Source organism: Amblyomma americanum, chromosome 7 (genome assembly GCF_052857255.1).
Source record: "Amblyomma americanum isolate KBUSLIRL-KWMA chromosome 7, ASM5285725v1, whole genome shotgun sequence".
NCBI classification, from domain to species: Eukaryota; Metazoa; Arthropoda; class Arachnida; order Ixodida; family Ixodidae; genus Amblyomma; species Amblyomma americanum.
In genome coordinates, this window is record NC_135503.1 from 69378814 (window position 1) to 69399228 (window position 20415).

Sequence of the window (20415 nt, forward strand, 5' to 3'; positions counted from 1 at the left end):
TTCTTCACCTTTTTTAGTAAAGCTTCGCTGACTGAGCTCAAGACCGAGGGTGGAAAGCCCGCCTGTTTTAGCTTCTGAATCTGGGTGTAAAAGCTTTCCTGCGCTTTGTGGCAACACGACTTCTTTAGAGAGGATTCCAGGCACATCATGGCGACGGCGCGCTTTACCGTTTTCGAATGCGTAGAGCCGTACGGCAACAGTTCCTTGCGGGAACGGGGGCAATACTTCCAGCATGCGCTTTCGTCAGTAATGGTGATGTCAATATCTAAAAACTGCAAGCTATTTCCCTTCGGGAGCTCATAGGTAAAATCTAAGCATCCAGCGTGATTTTTAAAATCAGCTAAAACTTCTTCCACGACCCGCTGGTAGGACAAAGATGATTGTTTCCTTAATACAATTAAAAAGTCGTCAACGTACCTAAAACTCTTCAAAACACTGCCGTCAACAAAAGCACCTGCCAAGGCTTTGTCAATACCCGCAAGAAAAATGTTGCGCAGTATGGGTGCAACTCCTGAAATATGTACAACTCAGTGCAGTGCAGTGCAGTATGTATGCTGCAACCCATGAACGTATTTTAATTTCCTGTTATCTGTGTTTCTTGTTCCACTCTCCTCAATAATGCCCACTGGGCCATGAGGGTATTTGAAATAAATAAATAAATAGATTGTGTGGAGCGTTTGTGTGCATCTTGCCCTCTAGTTTAATCTTCTCTGCCTCGCGTCTTCGGTAACGGCTGGCTTAGTATTGCAGGGAAGTCCACATTAACACGCACAATTGGCTCCGAGGCTGGTTGCTGTTTACTGGCAGGGCTCTTGTGGCATGAAGAAGCTCGGCATGAAAGTTTTGGTTGCCACGAAGAAGCTCGGCTTGTTGCTTGCGCTCCTTTCGTAGCGATACTCAGATACGGCGTACAGTGCATTTCCGCATGGTTTTGGTAGCCTGTCGCAAGCAGGCCACTCTCGGTCTGTGGCTACGTGCTGAACTTTATAATTTCGGCATCGTGGTTCTGCCGCACAGACCTCGAGGTTGCCTTCTGCGCGGCGACGGTAGAACGACCATCGACATTGGTTGACGAGTCGACACAAATTTGTCCTCTGCACTATTTTGTGACAACTAGGTCTCAAAAATGACATATTTTGGGTGATAATGTGTTACCGGTAAGAGCATGCTGTAAAGATGGATTTTGCAGCGAAGTCTGGAGCCCTCAAACCTGATAAGACCTGCTTTTTTCATGTCCATGGGCCTGGCGTTAATTACCTTTTACTTGTAGCACGTGAGGCGGGCCATGAGCTGTTTGCTTTTTAACCAGTTAGCACGATATATGACACCGTGGATCTGGCCTGGGCGAATGCTTTCATAAGCCTGCATAGGTTTCGCCTTTCCAGAAATTAAGAGGGACTATAGTCCGAAAAGATGATCCCTCGCATGCTTTTGCGATATGTCGATTGCAAACGCATTGCTTCTTTCAAGAGGCCGTGCTTGAAAGCCTGAGTGAAAACGAATTTTTTAAAGCTAATCGGAAATGGCTCCGTGCAACGAGTGTGCGGAGAGTGTGCCTGGCTATGGATATGAATTTAGCTTAATCATCACAGTGCGTTTAGCACCTATTGGATCGGCAGCTGTAGCTTTGTTCTTTCGCCTAACAGGCTGCCAATCATCGTCTTCAAAATTGTCATTATCAGCAAAGTGATCGATTCTGGTCAATGTGGCGACGATGGGCACCGAGGCAGAGCACCGCGATCGAAAATACGCATCCGCGTAGCGAGCATTTATAGCTGCCTGCGAGCGGCCAAGTTTTCTCTGTGTCATTTGTTCACAACGCTGGCGTTTTCTTGAGCTGTCTTTGGAAGTGCCTAACCCCATCCTAGGTTGCTTGGCAAATTTCGTAAATGAAAAAGTGCAAGATCCTACTTGAGAAGCGTTGGTTCCGGGCATGTTTTCCGTGGAAAGAACAGAGAAGAGATTGGAGACAGGTATCGCCGCAACCACTTGGCTGGAATCCTCATCCATCATGCTTGCGTCGACGACAAGCACAGCGATAGATTGCGCCGCGTTATCTGTGCCGCTGCGGAGCGATGTTGCAGCGGCGTCTTGCAGAGGCTGCCCGGGGGCCATGTTAGCGGCATCGGCGGTAGGCGCATCCGACGTCTTGGGATGGTTTCCTTGGGTAGTCTTCGATGCGGAAGCATTTAAGCCTTTGTCCACAGGTAGCGAGGAACCCGATGGTGATGACCCACTCATTTTTTGGGAGCCTAACTCATAAAAGTCCGCGCCTAAAAGCTTCAGTCGGAACTTGGAACGTGCGTCTGGTCGAGAAGGCGGCTTGCAGCGCCACCCAGGTCTTTTTTCTTCGATTGCAGGTTTCAGAAGGTATTCAGAATATGAGCATAAAGAAGAACACACAGAACACTATAGAGAGAAGTTGGACTGATTTTATTTGTCTGGTGTCCTGAGCCCCATTTCGGAATGGGTCAGGTTGTGATTTTAAGTTCACATCCACGAATCCAGGCGCGAATTCCTGCAGATGGTGATTAAGTATCGCCAAAGGACGCATGCACATGTATACTAATGAGTGTGTTCCGAAGTGGTGGGGGCTAGTGAGACTTCTTTAATTTTATTGCGACAGTGTGCCTGTTGGCGTCAGGTATTTGAGAGGGTTTCGATTCGTCGAAGCTTTACGCTATCGCGAAGTCGGCATCACGTGGAACGTGGGTCATGAGCGCGCCGCTGTTCGGTTGCTTGCTTCCGCGGTAGTGAAGATAGGCGACCAGTCAAGCACTACTCGGAAAAATTGACGCCGGTCACTATAGTTCAGGCGAAGACTGCGTTGAGGACCGAAGTAGCACATTCCTGAAGTGAAGCGAAGACGTCAACGGCGACGGGACATTGACGTGCGAGCTGCAGATGCCAGAGAGACAACTGGCAACAAAAGTGGGCGCAGCGAATTCGAAGACGCCGGACGCAAGATATACCACGCGATGGTGCCGATCGGTGGTTTGTATGTCATTCCAACGCCAAAGCGTCCTGATTAACTTCTTGGGTCATTAACGTACTCTCAATGATTCTGAGAACATCAGCTGTGGCCGTACACTAAACAGCTTCATTCCGCTGCTGGAATTCGAAACATTTTAGTTAATCGTCGGGTAAGTTTTTGGTTAGCAGTCAAAAATGGGGGCTCCGGCCATATGCAGACTTTATTCATTCCAAGTGTTCTAAGCCCATTTATTTGATATTCCAGTGAATAAGAAGAGGATGATGAAGTGAGTGGTGCAGAGCGGAGTGCTCGCGCTAGGCCCACGTATTTGAAGCAACAACAACAGCTAGAGCCACAGCCGTTAGAACATATCGTCATGTCGTCGTGTTCTTTTCTTTGCCGCCGCATGACAGTAGTTAGCCAATGGTAACTATCATTTGGGACATAATATGATATCTAGCGGGCGAGAGATGCTGGCAGTTTTATTGATAGACAGCGCTGTGCCATGTCAAAGAAGCGAATAAAGGCATCTTGACGGAAAAATTATCCGCTACAGAAAGCGGACCATAGGGAGCATTTGTAACACAACTTGAGGAAAGCAATTTCTATTAATTTCATTTTTGTTTCTCCTCTTCATCACGCTTATGTGGAATGTACAGAATGTAATCTTTTGGGCGTGTTATCTTGCCGCATGGCCCAATTGCACCGTGACACTGCCACCAAAACACGATCAATGGACCACGTTCCGCAACGCTAGGTTATCAAAAATGAAGCGTGTTTACGCTCGGTGAAGACCCGCCTATTTCGCGTTAACTCGGCCCGGCGGGAAATCCGCAAGGACGCAAGCACCGCGTTTCTCAAAAAAGCAAACTTCAACGTCCGAAAAAAAAATGCCGACTTTTGAAGCGCTGGTAGCGCTGAGAATCTTGCTTTTTCCCAATGCGGAAAAGCGTTAGGTCGGACTTCCAGCGTTAAAAAGATATTAAACTTGCACTTATATTTATTTCCTTAGAATGGGTAGTGAGCACCTTCGGTACTTGGATGTGTGTCGTATGAAAAAACAATCACTCTCGAGAAGCTTCCTCTGGAGGATGTAGAGTACATAGGAAAAGGTTCAGTACAGATATAATTAAATATTTCTTCAGATAAAAATACTGGATGGCTTGAAGAGGCAGAAATTTGCTTACGTTTCCACAAATCAAAAGTGGTCGTCCTGGTCAGTTTTTGACAAGACAGTGCCTTGTATCAACGTTGGACACGGAGAGCTTGCTGAAAAAGCACTTGAAACTAAAGAATTGTCACAATTAGTTTCTTATACAGTATTCACAGATGTTTGAAACTTGAAAAAGACACATTGCCGTTATAATGTGAAGAGCGAATGATGGTAACTCCTATAAATCTGTTTTTTTACCCGTGAGCTACATCTTCCATTGATTTGCTGGTTGGCTTAGCACGAAAGAAACGAGGACAAGAGAGGACCACAGGACGAGCGCTCGTCCTGTGTCCCTCTCTTGTCCTCGTTTGTCTTGCGCTAAGCCAACCTGCAAATCATGAATTACCAACTGGCCCAAATCTCCACTTTGCTAATCTTCCATTGAAAACGTCATCTAACGAACTAGCTTCATCTTTTAAAGAACATGCACTGGTTGCTTTCATGTCGACAGGCAGTTATTCCAGCTGAAATTCATTTTATGTTAAGCGCATCACAGAAACATTGGAGATTCTAAATTTTAAATTATGTACTATTGTTTGGAAGACTTGAGCACGTTCTGACATTGAGAAAATATTCACCGCTCTTTCTCTCTGCTTAAGTTTTCGCCGTGGTTTTCCAAAACTGACTTTATATACGAAAGAATATCTTAAGAGACAACGGAAGCACTAAAACGTAACTCAGAATTTGCTTGACATTCTCATCAGAAAAAAAAGAAACTTTTCTTGTTTCTTCGTCTTTTACACAAATGTTTTCAGCGCTATATTTTAGAGGCTTGTGGACAGAACCCATTCATGACATTTTATAATGCCTGTAAATGCGTACTGGTAAAATCATCGCACAAAACAGCCTGGTAATTGTGCCTGCAGCGGTTTTCTCATTCTCGTAGTTAAGGTATAACACATACCTAGCAAGGGCCGATGTCTCAACGAATCAGAAAGAAGTCGTTTATTTAACTTTCCAGCAGTCACGTGCTAAAGAAATGGCTGAGGTTTAGCTCTGGTTAACCCTAGTTGAAAAGCGAAAGCTTCGTTTCCTCGCTCCGTCGTCTACGCAGCGTCTCATTCCTTCGCTCTCGAGAACTCAAACCAGTCTTTTCCGCAGTTGAAGAGCCAAGCCTGGACGTCGCACGACTTCTTCTAGCCGCATCTTCGTTACGACGCTTCTCGAGTCGTGCGGCGCACTCTTCTGGCGTCTCTTGAGCGCGTTGTCTCTTCCTCGCTTCGTTCTGTCGTTGCGTCTCTTTCACGCTCTCCATAACGACTACAATAAACTGAGGCGAAGCGCATATATGTATATCCCACCGCGAGGCGACCCCTCATCTCCCTCTACCCCAGCGGAGCACATCTGATGGAGCGAGCGGCGACGGCAGCGGCGCCGACGGCGGCGCCATCTGTTGGAGCGCGGCTGCGGCGTTGCTAGGCAACGGCGGCTCAAGGTCGTTCGTGGGCCACCGCATAAGGCATACGGCTGAAGTGCGCGAAGAGCCGAAATGGTTCGCTGGCTGGCGTATTAAAGCTTTCGCTTTAAAATGGCACCGCTTTTCACGAACGAAAGTAAATGTTGGATCGTATATTTCATTATTGAATTATTAATCGAACCAGAGCTAGGCGTACAGTAGGAACATCAATCTGGCGTGCAGCCATCTTCTGACAGCTGCAGCGCATCTCATTTTTGGCAGAGCACCGTTTAGAAAACTTTATGTTCCCTGGATTTTGTGCTTCCTAAGAGAGAAGGAGAAAACGTAACCAGAAAACAATAATTTTTGCAGTAAAGTCATCAACAGAGCTTCTGCAGACGGAAGTGGCCAGTGCTTTACTGTGAAATGCAGACTGAGACTGAACAAATCTCCTCACCTCGTGCTTCAGAGGTAGCGCCTCTTAAGTGATCGTTGTCGGCGCCACGTGTTACCGATTACACCATCGGCGATAACGGCCTATTCAGGGCGAAGTAATTAGATACAATCGCTTGTATTCAACTGAACCCAGAAGCAAAATATAAAAAGAGAGAAGAAATGCAATGAATAGTGCGTTGCAATTATTCAGTCAAGAAACATTGTAATGAACCGCGTACCTCCCATGTTTTGCTCACAACTAAATAAGAGAAACGATCTCGTGGTCTGTGGCAAAGCCCCAGGGCTTCCCAACGGCGTTCGCGAAAGAATTACAGGGAAATCCGGTGAGCGGACAATGCCGGACGCCACGCGTGGGTTTCGGCGTTCCCCTCAAACCGATGAGCCGGCTCACTCGGAAATCCTGTTTCGCAAGGTAATTGAATCGTTCTAGGAGGCATCCAAATTGCTCGCATGCTGCCTACGAATTCCGCGCACGAACCGTATGAGGGGCCATTTCGAAATGCCTTAACCTCGCCGTCCCAGCGTGCCATGGAATCCGAATTCCTAATCCTTCGGCCCGGGCAATTATACTGCAGTGTAATCTCAATCATCTGTGATTGCCCTTTAATGCCCACGATGGTGAGCCCGCAGCCTCGCGAATGAGTGGCCGTTCGGACTGCAGCTGCGCAGGCGTCAGGGCTTTACGGCGATCGCAGCGTCCAAGATTGCATTCAGGAGTAAATGATGCACGCTGTGGTATAAGGACATTGCACGAATGCAGATTGAAAGCCTGGCATGGTTTGTAAGCGGTGCCCGCCTCTAACCGAATCCTACATGTTTAACGGGAGCTGTAGTGATTGCGAAAAAAAATGAAGTGTATCCAGGGGCTTCAGATAATGGTCCATTAAGACGGACTGTAAACAATTGCAGTAAAATAGTGGAACATAAAACAGTTTGGAGCTCTGGTGCAGTTTTATGATGGCTTGGTAAATTACATATCATGCTTCGGCCAAGCTCTATAGAGATGAAGCATATAGGAAGGTACCGGCATCCTTGCTGCCATGCCACGACACCGCTACGCTAGTCAAAGAAGGTGCTTTGGGCTGTTTCATTATTTTTGTTAATGAGAATTTGTTTTACGTGGATGAAATGAAAACAGTAACAAAGAACTAGAGAAAAATGGCAACTAAAGGTCGCAGTGACCTGCTAAATGGTGAGACCAATGCTCTTTTTCGTCGTGGACGCCCTTTTCATTCCGAGCTCATGAGACTCGTTAAGAGCAAGAGGACCACTTGTTTGCTGATACCGGTCATGGTATCGACCTTAAGCCATGCAATCTGAAAAGAATTCAAGTGCTGCAGAAAGGCGGTTACTTCGACGGGTCCAGTTTAACAAACTAGCTGCCTTTGGGCAGTGAGAGGTGCGCCCGCGGAAAGCCTGGTGCATATTCTAGTGCTGGCGTCAGATTTAAAACCGCGCCTCCAGCAATCAGGAATTGAATGTATCGTTAGGTGCAGGGCTCTTGGATCTTGGATGAGAACGGTTTTAAGCTAGACATCGAGCACGGAGAGTACCAACCAGGCTACGCATCAAACGGAGAACCTTGACAAGGAAACGCAGCCGGTTAACTTGAAGCTTTGAGACTGTCGGTCATTGCGCCATTAGGAGCAGTGAATCGCCACTTTAATAGACATAATAGGAACAGCGCGCTTTGCTTCAGTTAACGGTGGTTGAACGACTTGTGTCTTTACGCTGAGTATGCCCGAGCCAAGCGTCTTCGTGGGCATACTTCTTCGAGGAGATAACTTCTTCGAAGACAACAAAATCTTCGGCCACAGCGATAAGCTTGCCTTTGCGAATGACGAACAAGTGAATTAAATAACTTGGCAGGCACTTAAGTTCACCGTAAGAGTATGGCACGCCCTTCCGCAGACATTGATATGCTGCTTGCCATTACATATTGCTTTATTACACACCATTGTTCGTATCAATATTTTAGGACATAAATAGTAACCCTAAATAACTAAGTGTTCCACCAACGTAATTTGCCTACTGTGCGGTGTGAGGGGGTCGTATATGGCTTCCGTTTGTCCCAGTGGGCAAATGTTCCTCAATGGTCCACAGGCAAGGGTGTGCGGCTCCTGACTCAAAAGAGAGCGGCTCGATTCTGGTTGAGCACCATTTTTTTATCTTCCTTTTCTTGCTTTTCTACTTATCTATCTTCTTGGGCAACCATAATTTTTTAGTCACGGTGACACCGACACCGCATTTTCCATAAAACAAGACCATTGAGGCCGTCGCGTTAAGATAGGTTTTTCTCTCTAAACTGCACATTAATCTAATGACTAATTCCTTTGAAAGTGGGATCAACCCGATTTTTGGCCCATCGCTGCTCTTCGAAGAACGGAAACAAAGGGTGAAAAAGAAAGGAAAGGAGAAACCACCTCCATCGCGATCGATGCAATCCGGCCGCTCCTCCCAAGCGGCAAGGCAAAGTGCGGGACGCATGATTCGTCGCGAGCCCCTCTTCGGAGCAATCCTGTCTGGTGACCCTCCCTTCTGTCTCGCGCTGTCCACTGTCGGGCTGAGATTTCTTCTTGAGACGGGTATATTTGTTTCTTGGCGCGCACATTTTCTGTGCTTTTGTGGCTTACGTAGCAGTGTGGCTCGTTCCAATCGCTTTGGACTTTTCTGTATACCAGCTGCTTCGCACAAATCACCCAGCTTTAAGAGTGATGCGTGCAGCTCTTCTATACATTTCGTTGAGTGTATGTTCCACTTTAATTTGTGACCCTTTCTCTTCTAAGAGAGAGAACAAGCCGGTGCTATAAAGAAGGCTTGCTCTGCCACGACAGGCGACCGACGCAAAGGGGCAATCTTTGATCAGAGATAAATGGTGCCCCTCTTTGCCACATTGTAACACCTCAATTGGGGTAAAAATGAAAGCTTAAGAAAAAAGGAAAAAAAAGTACGATAGACTCATGCGACATTGCGCACACTGCCGCGAAAAATTGTTTGTTTTCCAATATTTTATTCTTGTCTGGGACACACGGCGTTATCATTTTGGTACACGGGTGACCATTAAGCCGCACTATAACAGAAATCATGACGTGTGGCATGCACTGCGATGTTCGAGATTGCTGCAGGCCTAATGATCTACCGGAATATTCAGCTCTAAATTGATGGTGTAGAATATGAAGTTTAACGCGCCAATGCGACATACGGGTTATGAAGCACACTGCTTTCAATTAGTGCAGGACCCAAAGCAACGGTCATTCTGATCTGGACGCCTGCTGTGCGCATTTGCTGCGGTTGCTACCACAGGTATACGTTCCTTGCCGAGGGCTCCAGTTCGCTACATAGTTTTACTTTTGCTCCCTCGCTTCATCTCTATATATCCTACAATTTCATCCGCGCTGATCGTCCTGCGGACCACGTGCATTATTACTATATGTATCGGCATGGAAAAGCTGCTGTCTGACGGGCATTGCAGGCCTGACTATAATTATCCGGGTTGGAATGGTCTCCACAATGTCATTTCACAGACACTACTCGCCGTTCTATGCATACGATTGCGTCATAAATCTTTCTTGTTTATTTATTGATAAATACTGCATTTAGCAGCTCAGAATGTGCAGTAGAGGGCTGCAAGTGCATCATAAACAAGTCTTGCAGTCTTACCCCAAAAAAACTGGACTAAGCGGATGGGACTGATGAGTGGTGGTCGTGGGTTCGACCCGGAACAAGAGCAATTTTTTCTTCATGTTACGAGTTCTATGTGAAAGCTGTATAGCTTTTCTTTCTAGCCGGATGGCTGATCTTAGGACGATAATGAGTAATCATTTCCTTCTTACAAGTCTTGGAATGTGTGCACACTTGAGCACTCAACAATATAAGATAGGAAGTGTCACTTTCAATAGTGTAGAGAGGAAAATGATCTTTCAAACACTGATGTTCCTTGCAAATTAGGGTCGTATAAACATTGAGTGATTTAATCTCGTAGGTCTATGTGGTGGGAAGGAACATATTTGTAATCTGCGGTACTTGTTTCGTCATGGTACAATAAATGCACAAACTTCAGCCTGGCATCTGACGGCAGGGAAGCGGGGGTTCTAATTTTAGCTTGTTAGACGTGTTAGTGAACAGAGACTAGCAAATGCATTACAAGAATTTTTATGGTATTCTGCTCGCACCAACTTCGTTTACTGGTAATTGTTAAGCATAAATAGTTTAGAGACGAGACTGAATGAATCTGCTAATTTCCTATAAAATAGAGATAAAACAAAGAGATTTCCTTTCTCTCGAAACACATGGACACTGCTTTCTGAACGATAATATGCATCCCACGTACGCCGTTCGCATCGGTCCTCAAGTTTACAAAGGTTTTGACTTCAGTGCGCTCTGGATTTAAGCACCTTTAACAGCACTCTAAATTTGACAGTTTTCGGCGATTGTCTGCGACACTTTTGTCCAGATGGTCAGCAGTACTTTTTATGTAATATATAAACACAATAAGCTTTGAACGCACTTTTCAAGTTCTTAAAGGACTGAGGACTGAGTGCAAGGTTGTGATCTATCAGTGTGCCCTGTGTACCCAGCAAGTAATGGCCAACGGACGTGTAGAACAGTGATCTCCATTTGCTCTCTCCCCTTTCTATCTCTCCCTCCGTACCCTTTCCCACGAGTAAGGTAGCATACCGGGCGTCGCCTAGTTTACCTCCCTGCTTTTCCGTTCGTCTTTCTCTCTCTCTAAACGCAACAAGGGTCCAGGCAGAGACAACCGCGGAACACCGCATAAGACATGCAGCTGACCAAAATTGACACACGCGCACTAAACAAACTGGGTGCAGTATGCCTCACATGCGAGCAGCGAAAGAGCCAACGTTTCAGTATTTCGTGCTTTTGGTAGGTCATTCACAAGTAATAGGTGCTGTGTAGAATCGCACCATTTTAATTAATCTTAAAAAATTGTATCTGTTTGTTCTCAGTTAACACAGACTAAAGCGAAGTCCCGAATTTTAGAGAGTGGTTGGGTAATTGTCTAGACATTTTTGCGAACACCATCTTGACATTTACCAAAGAAGTTTGTGAAATGAAAATTCATGAAATGTGATGAGCTATGATGAGTGTAAGAAGAAACCAGAACTTGCTTAATAAGAAAAATGGTCTTTAACTACAAAGACACAATCTTTGGGCTAATTTAGACACTACAACAAGTTAAGCTGTTAGCTAGTCTTTCGGAGGGAGGTTTGATGAAGTGGTGCATAGAAATATTAGATAAAAACGACGTGACAGTCGGTGTTTCTTTCCTTAACCATTAGTAGGAAAGAAAGGGGACTCCTTCGACAGATTGCAAGATAAGGTATGGTTTGTGACACCGACGGCTGACCAAATTTTTCCATTTACCAAAATTTTGACATTTACCAAAGAAGTTTGTGAAATGAAAATTCATGAAATGTGATGAGCTATGATGAGTGTAAGAAGAAACCAGAACTTGCTTAATAAGAAAAATGGTCTTTAACTACAAAGACACAATCTTTGGGCTAATTTAGACACTACAACAAGTTAAGCTGTTAGCTAGTCTTTAGGAGGGAGGTTTGATGAAGTGGTGCATAGAAATATTAGATAAAAACGACGTGACAGTCGGTGTTTCTTTCCTTAACCATTAGTAGGAAAGAAAGGGGACTCCTTCGACAGATTGCAAGATAAGGTATGGTTTGTGACACCGACGGCTGACCAAAATTTTATTTCAAGTTCATACAAATTATGTCAGGCCTGGTGAGAATTGTGGGAACCTAATATTGATTTCACAATGCTTAATGTTAGCGGCCCCGCTTCTGTCGGCATTAAATTTTAGTCACGAATTTTTTTTAGCCTTATAAGGAACGACAATGTCTTAGAAGGAATTTTTTCATATAACTAGTGATGATCTTTCGAACAAATTTACTGTGTGCATTTCAAGCTTGGTTCGCAATTTATGTTTTACAGGAGTAATCTCTACGATAATCGCGATGTTTTTTTTTTGCTTCTTGTCTATTGCGCCGCTTCAGATGGGATGTTTCGATTATTCTATGCTTTGTAATGTTTTGTTGCCTTTCACTGCACAGGAACATACAATTTCGTGCAGTACAAGACTAGAATATTTAGCTTATTTCAAAGATTTGACAGTTCTGTCCAGTCGCGAAAAGAGAATCAGATGGATCACTCTGATTCTGAGCGGAATAGCAATGACTGCACAAGGAGTATTCAATGCCATGTGAACAGACTGTCAGCTCAAGAGACTTGCACACGATTCTTAAAAGCCCAATAAGCGTATAAAGTGTCTTAATGATGTTTTGACATCCTGCTGAGACAACTAGGTGGAAGTCCTCGATGTGATAGGCGGGAAAAAAAGGAAACGACACAAGACGGCAGGCTTGTTTTCTTACTCTTCCGTAAGAGGGGTTGGGAGGGGAGGTGGGTTACCATGCGATTGAGACAATTTTTAGGGATGCATGGTTGGTGTTTCTGGCTTTGCGGGGATGCTGAAGTGTTTCTGACATGCGCAGAATATATTTGACTTGCTCGCTCGTTTAAACAGCTCCATCGATGCCCTAGTGATGTCATTCGTCGCGCCCTTCGCGCTAAGAAGATTATCCCAATTTCGAGACTTGAGTGGTGTCGCCTGTTTGTGCCCGCAGCTTCCGCCTGCTGCCTACAACTTTCCCGAAGCAAAGCGGAGTTACGGTGGCCGCACGAGGCGCCCTCTGGGCGTCGACGAAGGCGTGCCTGGAATGTCATCAGCGAGGGTAACGTTTGTGCTTCTTGTTTACTTCACGCGTGTTTGCTTTGAAAGGCGAAAGAAAAAAAGCACAAAATTGAATATTTCAGAAAGAGAGAGATAAAAGAACAATAGGGCGACAGTTTCCCGTTGCAATTCTATGTGGTGGCTGCCTTGCGCGCGATTCAATTTAACCATTCCAGTCCCGGCCGCAGCGGTGTCAAAAGTGGCAGGAAAGAGAAACAAGCCGGGACGATGAAGAGGCCTTTGCCGTGAGCTGCTTCCCAAATGAGGGGAAAGCCAGAGGAAAGAATGCTAAAGACGTCAGTCGAGCGAAAACGCTTGAAGAACATCGAAATCGGTTTACATGCAAATGGTGGGCCGTGTGTAGCGGAAGATTTCGCCGAAACTGTAGAGGAATTTGTCTTTCCAGAGAAAGACAAATTCCTTTCTTTCGCGCTAGCAATGTAAGTTGTATTCGCTTGGACAGGCTTAGCAAATAGTACACGCTTTATTGCGGACACTGAAACCAGGGTTCGCGTTGTTCTGTGAGCAATGTTTTGCTCGCAAATGATTGCCGCCCCACATCAAACTACCACCTAAGCCACAGACACACTCAACCACAAAAATCATTGATTTGCGTTTGTAATCGAAACTTCATCATCTCCTGGAATGAAGCATGTAGCAGTCTGCAGTCTTCCAACGCGACTGTCAGAGGAACCACTCGGGCTCAGAGACACTCTCTTTCCCAGTGAATACTGACAGCATGCTGGTAGTCAGTGTCGCTAACATGTCGTCATGAAATTCAGCTCTGGGTAAATTTCACACTTCAATGCCCTCAAGTAAACGTGTTCCACATCTTGCCACAAGCTTTCTTAAACGTGCCTCGAACACATCTAACAGAAACATCGTTCGGTGCGCAGCCATAGATTTTTACCAGTGAGTTGTTCATTGAAGACGCTATCTTTTCCATACAAGACGAAAGCTTTTTGATGCTGTAAGCAGAGGACACTGAAAAAAAGCATATAAACATCGCGGCATGCTCAAAAAACCTAAAAAGTATTGCGAAACAAATGTATACAGTTTTTACCAAAACTAATCAAGCTTAGCGGTGCAGCGGAGCACTTATCAAATCCCCCGAGCTCTAAATCATGCCAAGGTGAGAAAACCGCCAGTCCGCACCTTTCGAGATCTTATTGAGTTTACGGGTGGCGTAAAGGTGCCGCTGTAAGATTGGGAAGCAAATCTGTTGGGTGGTAACTTTTCGCATAGGTGGTAATACAACATATAGAGTATACCCCGTTAGCGCTTTAAACCGGTGACTAAATAGAAATTCAGCACGCCCGTGTTAAACTACAGCGTGTAGGGAAAAATTTTTTTTCACTTTTTTCTGATTCATTCTTCTTCAGGACAGCAGTAGGAAATATTAATTATTTTACTTGTTTATTATTAGTGCATTGCAGTGTGGTTGATGGCAGGAGTGGGTGAAAGATAAAAATGCAACATACACATCGAGGTATAGTATGCAGAGATGTGCACAAATGAAAACTTTTACGCACACACAAAAAATGCACTGCACAAGCAGAAAAGGAAGAATAAAGAAGAAAGTTTTGAACTGGCCTCCAGGCACAGACAGGCAGCGATTGTGCACCTTGTATGCCAGATGCAAATCTTCGTGACGATGTACAAATGCCGACCGAGAAAGAACAATAGGAGTCTTAGTATTTCATGAATGATGAGCGCTTTGCGAAAAGAGCCTGTAGCGTTCTTCGAGGAAGAGAAATTGAAGCGAAAGGCGGGGTTTACGAATGAACGCCGTGCTCACACAGGTTACATAGAATGCAATGCTAACGTCCCAAAAAGTGTTTCGCTGAACGCATCGGAGGAATGAAACTGTCGTTAAATTTGGTATCGACCGTCGGGTCGCGAGCAATCGGGTGGACTTCAGAGCAAAAAAAAGTGTATTACGGTTTCATAGAAAAAAATTACGATTTTCAGGCCAAGGCTCACCAATGAAAGAACTAGAAAAATGCGAGTCGGCAGCAGTACCGTAGTTAAAACGGTGGTGAATAGGGCACGTTGTCTGCACAGGAATTTGGAAAGACCAATAGTAATGGTATATTTCTTATCGGCCCCAGCGTTAGACTTATGTCAAGGAACCTCTAGCTGCCGTTCCTTGTAAAAAGCCGAAGGTGTTCGCCATAAAGAAGGTGTTCTCCCATGCCATACTAAACACTGTTTTTATTCATTTGACCCCAGCACTTTCGAGAGTTGGTACCACAAATCGTGTTCTATAGCCGCCTTTACTGACGTTAATAATTTAAGACTACCGTATGTATTCTCTCTTGATAAATTCTGTCAAATAACTTTGCATTTCTTCTCGCTGTCAATTTTTGACGCCTAAATTGTATTTTTTCCTTGTTAATTGTTACTGTTTTTTTTTATTTTTCGCTCCTTTTTTTGCCGCCTTAGACCAGTTATTGCTGCTCTTGCAGCACCGTATATTATAAAATGTATGTTCTCTCACTCTCCTTTGTCATGACTTCGGGACCTTAGGGAATATAAATAAATAAATAAATGAATAAGTAAGAAAATAAATAAATAAATAAATAAATAAATAAATAAATAAATAAATAAATAAATAAATAAATAAATAAATAAATAAATAAATGAGCACACTGCGATGAACTATCTAGGTATCGAAAAAATTGCCCGAAGGAAAAAAACTACGTAGGCTTCTCTTTGATTCGCTGGAACGAATAGAAGAACCTGATAATGTGATAAAGATTTGTGTACTCTTTTTTTCTAAAGGCAAGGTTCACTATTTTTTTACGCAGTGATATCTCCTGAGAACTTTTCTGTAGATCGAGTTTTTCACTTTTTGGCGGTGGAGTTATGATATGCTGGTCAGGAAATAAATTCTGAATGCTTCGCATCACAAAGAAAGGAAAACAAATTAAAAAAAGAACAGTGCCACGCATTCCGAGATAACTTTAAGGCAAGTTGTGGAACTTGCCTTAGTCTGAAAAAATAAAGTAAATTCATTTTATTTGCAGTGAAATAATGAGTTTAATGAATTCTGAATATAATATTAGCGCACACATTTGAAATATCACCTAAACTCAGTTTTTCATAAAATCAGTGTGCTTGAGAATTTTGCCGCCACCGATCAGTAATTAATCCTGGAAGTTAGTAATGAGCTAGTGACATCGTCGATGGCATGTGCAGCGGCCGCTGCTGAAATCTCCGCTGACAGTACCCAGAAATATTGTACGAATAACACGCCGCAATCCTTTCCTTTTTTCTTCGCAACGCGCCACCGGTGAGAATGTTAAGGACCGCTGACAACAAAACATGTGGAACGATAAGCTACAAGTACATAGCCAAACACCCTATAAAACTCAGAACTTTACAAAATGTTTGTTGGAAAGTTTATTGCGAATATAGGGGAAAAGAGGTAAATGGGACCGTCTTTATAACTTTCACAGAATGGCTTCATCTGCAGTTGTTTTCTCTTTCCAACAGCGCTCGGAAAAAATGTAGCTCAGACTAGTTTATTTACCACCTAATCTTTTTAACCTTATTGTCGATCGTAAGTTCTCATGCATCACTTGACACGGAATATTAGAGACCTTCGTAGAATGGCAAGATTTGCTGGCATATGAAACTTCGTTACGTTGACGGCGCTAAGCGGCTGCTGACGTACGTCTGTGCGCAATGAGGATTTCCGACAAAGAATAGAAGGAAAACCTATTCAATTGTCTTTTCTACGGCATTTAATGAAGGGGCGATGCAGAACGTTTAGTTCAGCAGATCCCTGTCTAAAGAAAAAAGTATAGACTAATACTGTCAGAAAATTTCAAAAATAGGACTTTAGAGTTAGAAGCGCGCTGTTTTCGGAAGAGCATTGCCAGCGGTGCAGTGCATCACAATAGACTTAAGACGGGCTAGCTAGCAGGCTGGCTAGCTAATACCTAATTGTTAACTTTTAGTATTTATGCTAGGCTCCTATCTTTTTGCAACGCTTGTAGCCCACTAGAAGTGATAGTTATTCGAAATTCGACAATGCTGCTGTCCTCGCCGCTGCAGCACAAGCAAATTAGGGGGCAAATGCAAAATAGTGCCGTCAGAAAGAGCGCTAGCCGCTTTTAAAAGCGTGCGTCATACAGCGGTGCGCGCGTCACGGGCTCCTTTCGCAGAGTCCGACTGGGAGCGGCGAGCGGTCAGAAAACACATGACCAGCGCTTCAGTGTGTACCACGCTCGTAGACGCGGCTAGTGCTCATTTTCGCCTTGCTGTTTCAGTTCCGGCCTAGTAGGACTCCAAAACTGCTTGCAGTGCAACGGCGACGAGAATGCCAGTTTCGAAACTGATATGGATATTGCAAACTCTAAATAAAAAAAGAGCCTGACAACAGAAACACTTCCGAAGTTAACTTTTCAACATTAGTTAACCAGCCTACTAGTTAGCACGTCTTTGCTGTATCCTGATGCACTATACCGCTGGCAATGCTATGAAGACAAAAAAGCGCTCTTTGTTTTGAAAAAGTTTTTCTTTTTATTTTTGACAATCTTAGTTAAAACGCACGCCAGTATGATAACTAAAATTCGACGCCAGCCTTCTAAAAAAAAAATGCGGCACACTTGAGGAAGTATTGCGATATGATTTTCTACACGCATTAATGCCCCAGTACTCTTGATAGCGCTAAATACGAGCACTAAAATAAAAACACACACCATTGCTATGCGTGAATGAGGGCGTTGTGAAAAAAAACTAGCTTAGCTCCGTGAAGCTGTAGCAGCTTGAGAGGTGATCATGTTTCTGACGCGATTTTAACGCCCACAAATGAAGCAAAGGAAATTTCCACGAAACTCGCTGGTAAAAGCAAGGTGATATCGAATAAGAATAAATTAAAACAAATTTAAAAATACATCTGCCACCGCGGTGGCTCAGTGGTTATGGCGCTCGGCTGCTAACCCGAAAGAAGCGGGTTGGATCCCATCCACGGCGTTCGAATTTCGATGAAGGCAAAATTCTAGAGCGATTTTAGTGCGCGTTAAAGAACCCCAGGTGGTCGAAATTTCCGGAACCCTTCACTACGGCGTCTCTCATAGCCTAAGTCGCTTTGGGAAGTTAAATCACGTACATAAACCAACCTTAAATACAACTGTTAACTTTGCAAGTGGCATTGCACTTTTTGGTATTAATTTAAGTGATGTGGTATCGTGTAAAACGTTGTATTTCTTCATGGGAAACAATGTTAAATTTTAAAAGTGTAGCGCTGCCACGGTCCCGCCGCCTTTCCGTGTCACCGATACCGCTGCCGACAGACGGAACGGGAAAAGATGTGGCAACTCAGGCGACATGAATTTAAATGGGTTCCTTTCAAAAAGATTTCCTGCCTCCGCTACCTTCACTACACAGGCTGAAGGGATAGAAAACTTTCCTTTGTGTCCGACTAATAGAGTTTCCCTAATCATGACAGATGGGACAACGAATGTTCGTAGAAGTTTTCTTTTTGCCGTCTTGACAAGCTAATTGCACGAGGAACAGCTTTCAGCAGGATAAGAAAGTCTCTCGGGCTTCGACTATATATGCGTCAAAGTTTACAGCTAATAAGCTGAACGAGAAAACTGCACTCCTGCTGAGGGTATGTAGGTAACTACGCTAGAGTTCTTCTTTTCTGTCACCATTAAGTGCGAGAATCCGAAGTACGCTATGCAAGAACCTCGAAGAGGGCACTCGTAGCTCGTGTAATTTGAGTGGCGATCTGAACCATCGACACTGTCGAAATAAAAAAAAAAAGGAACATAAACGGATTTCATCCAATACGGACTCAATGAAAGCGCGTAAAGAAATAAACGAAGAATTACCATTGGCGAAATCGAAATGGCCTTCTCTGATCTTTTTCTGCCTGCAGAGGATAATGCGATTCAGTGCTGTCAGACAGACCGTGCGACCCACTTCGAGCAGCGTCCACTTCCAAACTCCCCTCCGGGACCATGCTGTCAGGGCCACTTTGAGCGCTCCGACATGGAGGCCGCTTTCTTCGCGCTTTGTTTCCCGCAGTCTTACCACCTCTTATCATTTTCTATGTCTGCCCTCATCTCTTTTTGCCCGGCAACGTGCTTCCGAGACAGTGATTCCCTTCAAGAGAAACTCGGGGCAGGCATCGAGGGGTACTGCAAATGGAGCCAAGGCTTAGACTGTTTCTTTATCACGCAGGTACTCCTCTGCGACCGTTGTGGTTTTAAGACCATTGCCTCCGGAACGGTGTTTGAGATCAGGACGACGGCCTGATGGGCTCGCGTTGGCTGTTCTGCCGATTTGTTGTCTGTGCGATATGTCTGCTCGTTATGGCGACGTGCAGGGCTTCTGGGCTGCGTTTAACGGTAAGAGGACCGTAGAAACAGCCCGCACGTTGTAGGTGGGTGGTTGCTCAGACGTGAACGATAAGCTTCCGGCGCATTTATCTGCACACGTAATGGCTCGTATGCCAGTAAAAGCAGCGCTGTAGTGACCCCGCAATTTTACACTGATTCGATGAAGATTACGAGCGCTGCTCAGATGCCGTCTGTTTTTATGCCTCCTGCGCTGTCCTCGTGAGATGTGCCTTCGCAGATGTGCATTCGTTGTACTGCAGCTGTTATTGTATTTGTAAAAGCTGCAAAAAGTGGAGCTGTCCTTTATAAAATGGTCAGTGTGGGCATTACAGACTTCTACTCGTCAGGAATTCCAGCCACCAAGTCCCCGTCATCATTTACTTGTCTGGCGCATATGAGACGAGCAGATGAGTCAGTCGTAGCCTGTCTACGCGGCCGTTGCAGTTGGCACATTTCAAGGATCAAAGCTCAAGCTGCACATCATTGCGATGACTTCCTAGGTGCCTGCACACTCAGGGATAGAGGACAATGAAGTGGCCCCACAGAGAGGCACCACCAACACCATGCAATATTGCAAACACACCGAACGCACATTCCCCGTCAGTGGGGTATGCGCGACCCCACGCTGATACCCTCACCTAAGAAACCGCAACGAAGCGACCCTGGAAGGCTCTTCAGCACCTCCGCGCTTAACGAGAGGAAACGTCTGAGAGACAGGCGCGTTATATTCCACCTTCGCCGGAGGATCTTTCGAGGGGCTTGACGAGTCTAGCATCAAAACAAGTACGCATCAGAACAATATAACCTTACGGCACAAGTTTTTCCTAGATGACCCTTCCGAAGGTATGTGTCATCGCTGTCGAAGCTCGGTCACCGCTGCTCGCATTGCCTGGAAGTACAAAGAATGTTCGGAGCTACGCACAAGTAAGCGTACGACTGGTTTCTTCAAATAACCCAAGATAGCTCCGCCTTTGTTCTCGCGCAATTTTTTGCAGAGGGCCAGAGAAACCCGCATGCAATGGCACGGGGCGGTGACAAATCAGCATCAGCCTGGGTCCCTGTGGCAACGACGGGGCCCCATTCCAGCACTGATGTTTCAAGCGAAAAGCACATAAAGGGTGTTTATTAGAAAACGATTTCAGTCAGTTGTGCAACAACCCTTCATGGTGGTTAAGCGGTGAGGCCACTTGGCTACTGAGCAGGCGTAGTCATGTTCAATCTCGACCACGACGGGCGCGTTTCGATGAAGGCGAA

The 20415-nt window shown here is 44.9% G+C and overlaps 1 protein-coding gene across 2 annotated transcripts in view; it reads left to right on the plus strand.

Annotated features, from left to right (window-relative positions):
• The window catches only part of LOC144099299 (neuropilin and tolloid-like protein 2), a 235049-nt gene that overhangs the window by 85843 nt on the left and 128791 nt on the right, over positions 1-20415 (plus strand). The window contains exon 2 of one of the 2 annotated variants that reach the window (XM_077632489.1): positions 12699-12806. The exons of the other annotated variant lie outside the window; for it this stretch is intronic. The gene's annotated coding sequence lies outside the window, so the exon portion shown is untranslated. The remainder of the gene's footprint in view (positions 1-12698; positions 12807-20415) is intronic. 2 annotated transcript variants of the gene reach the window in all.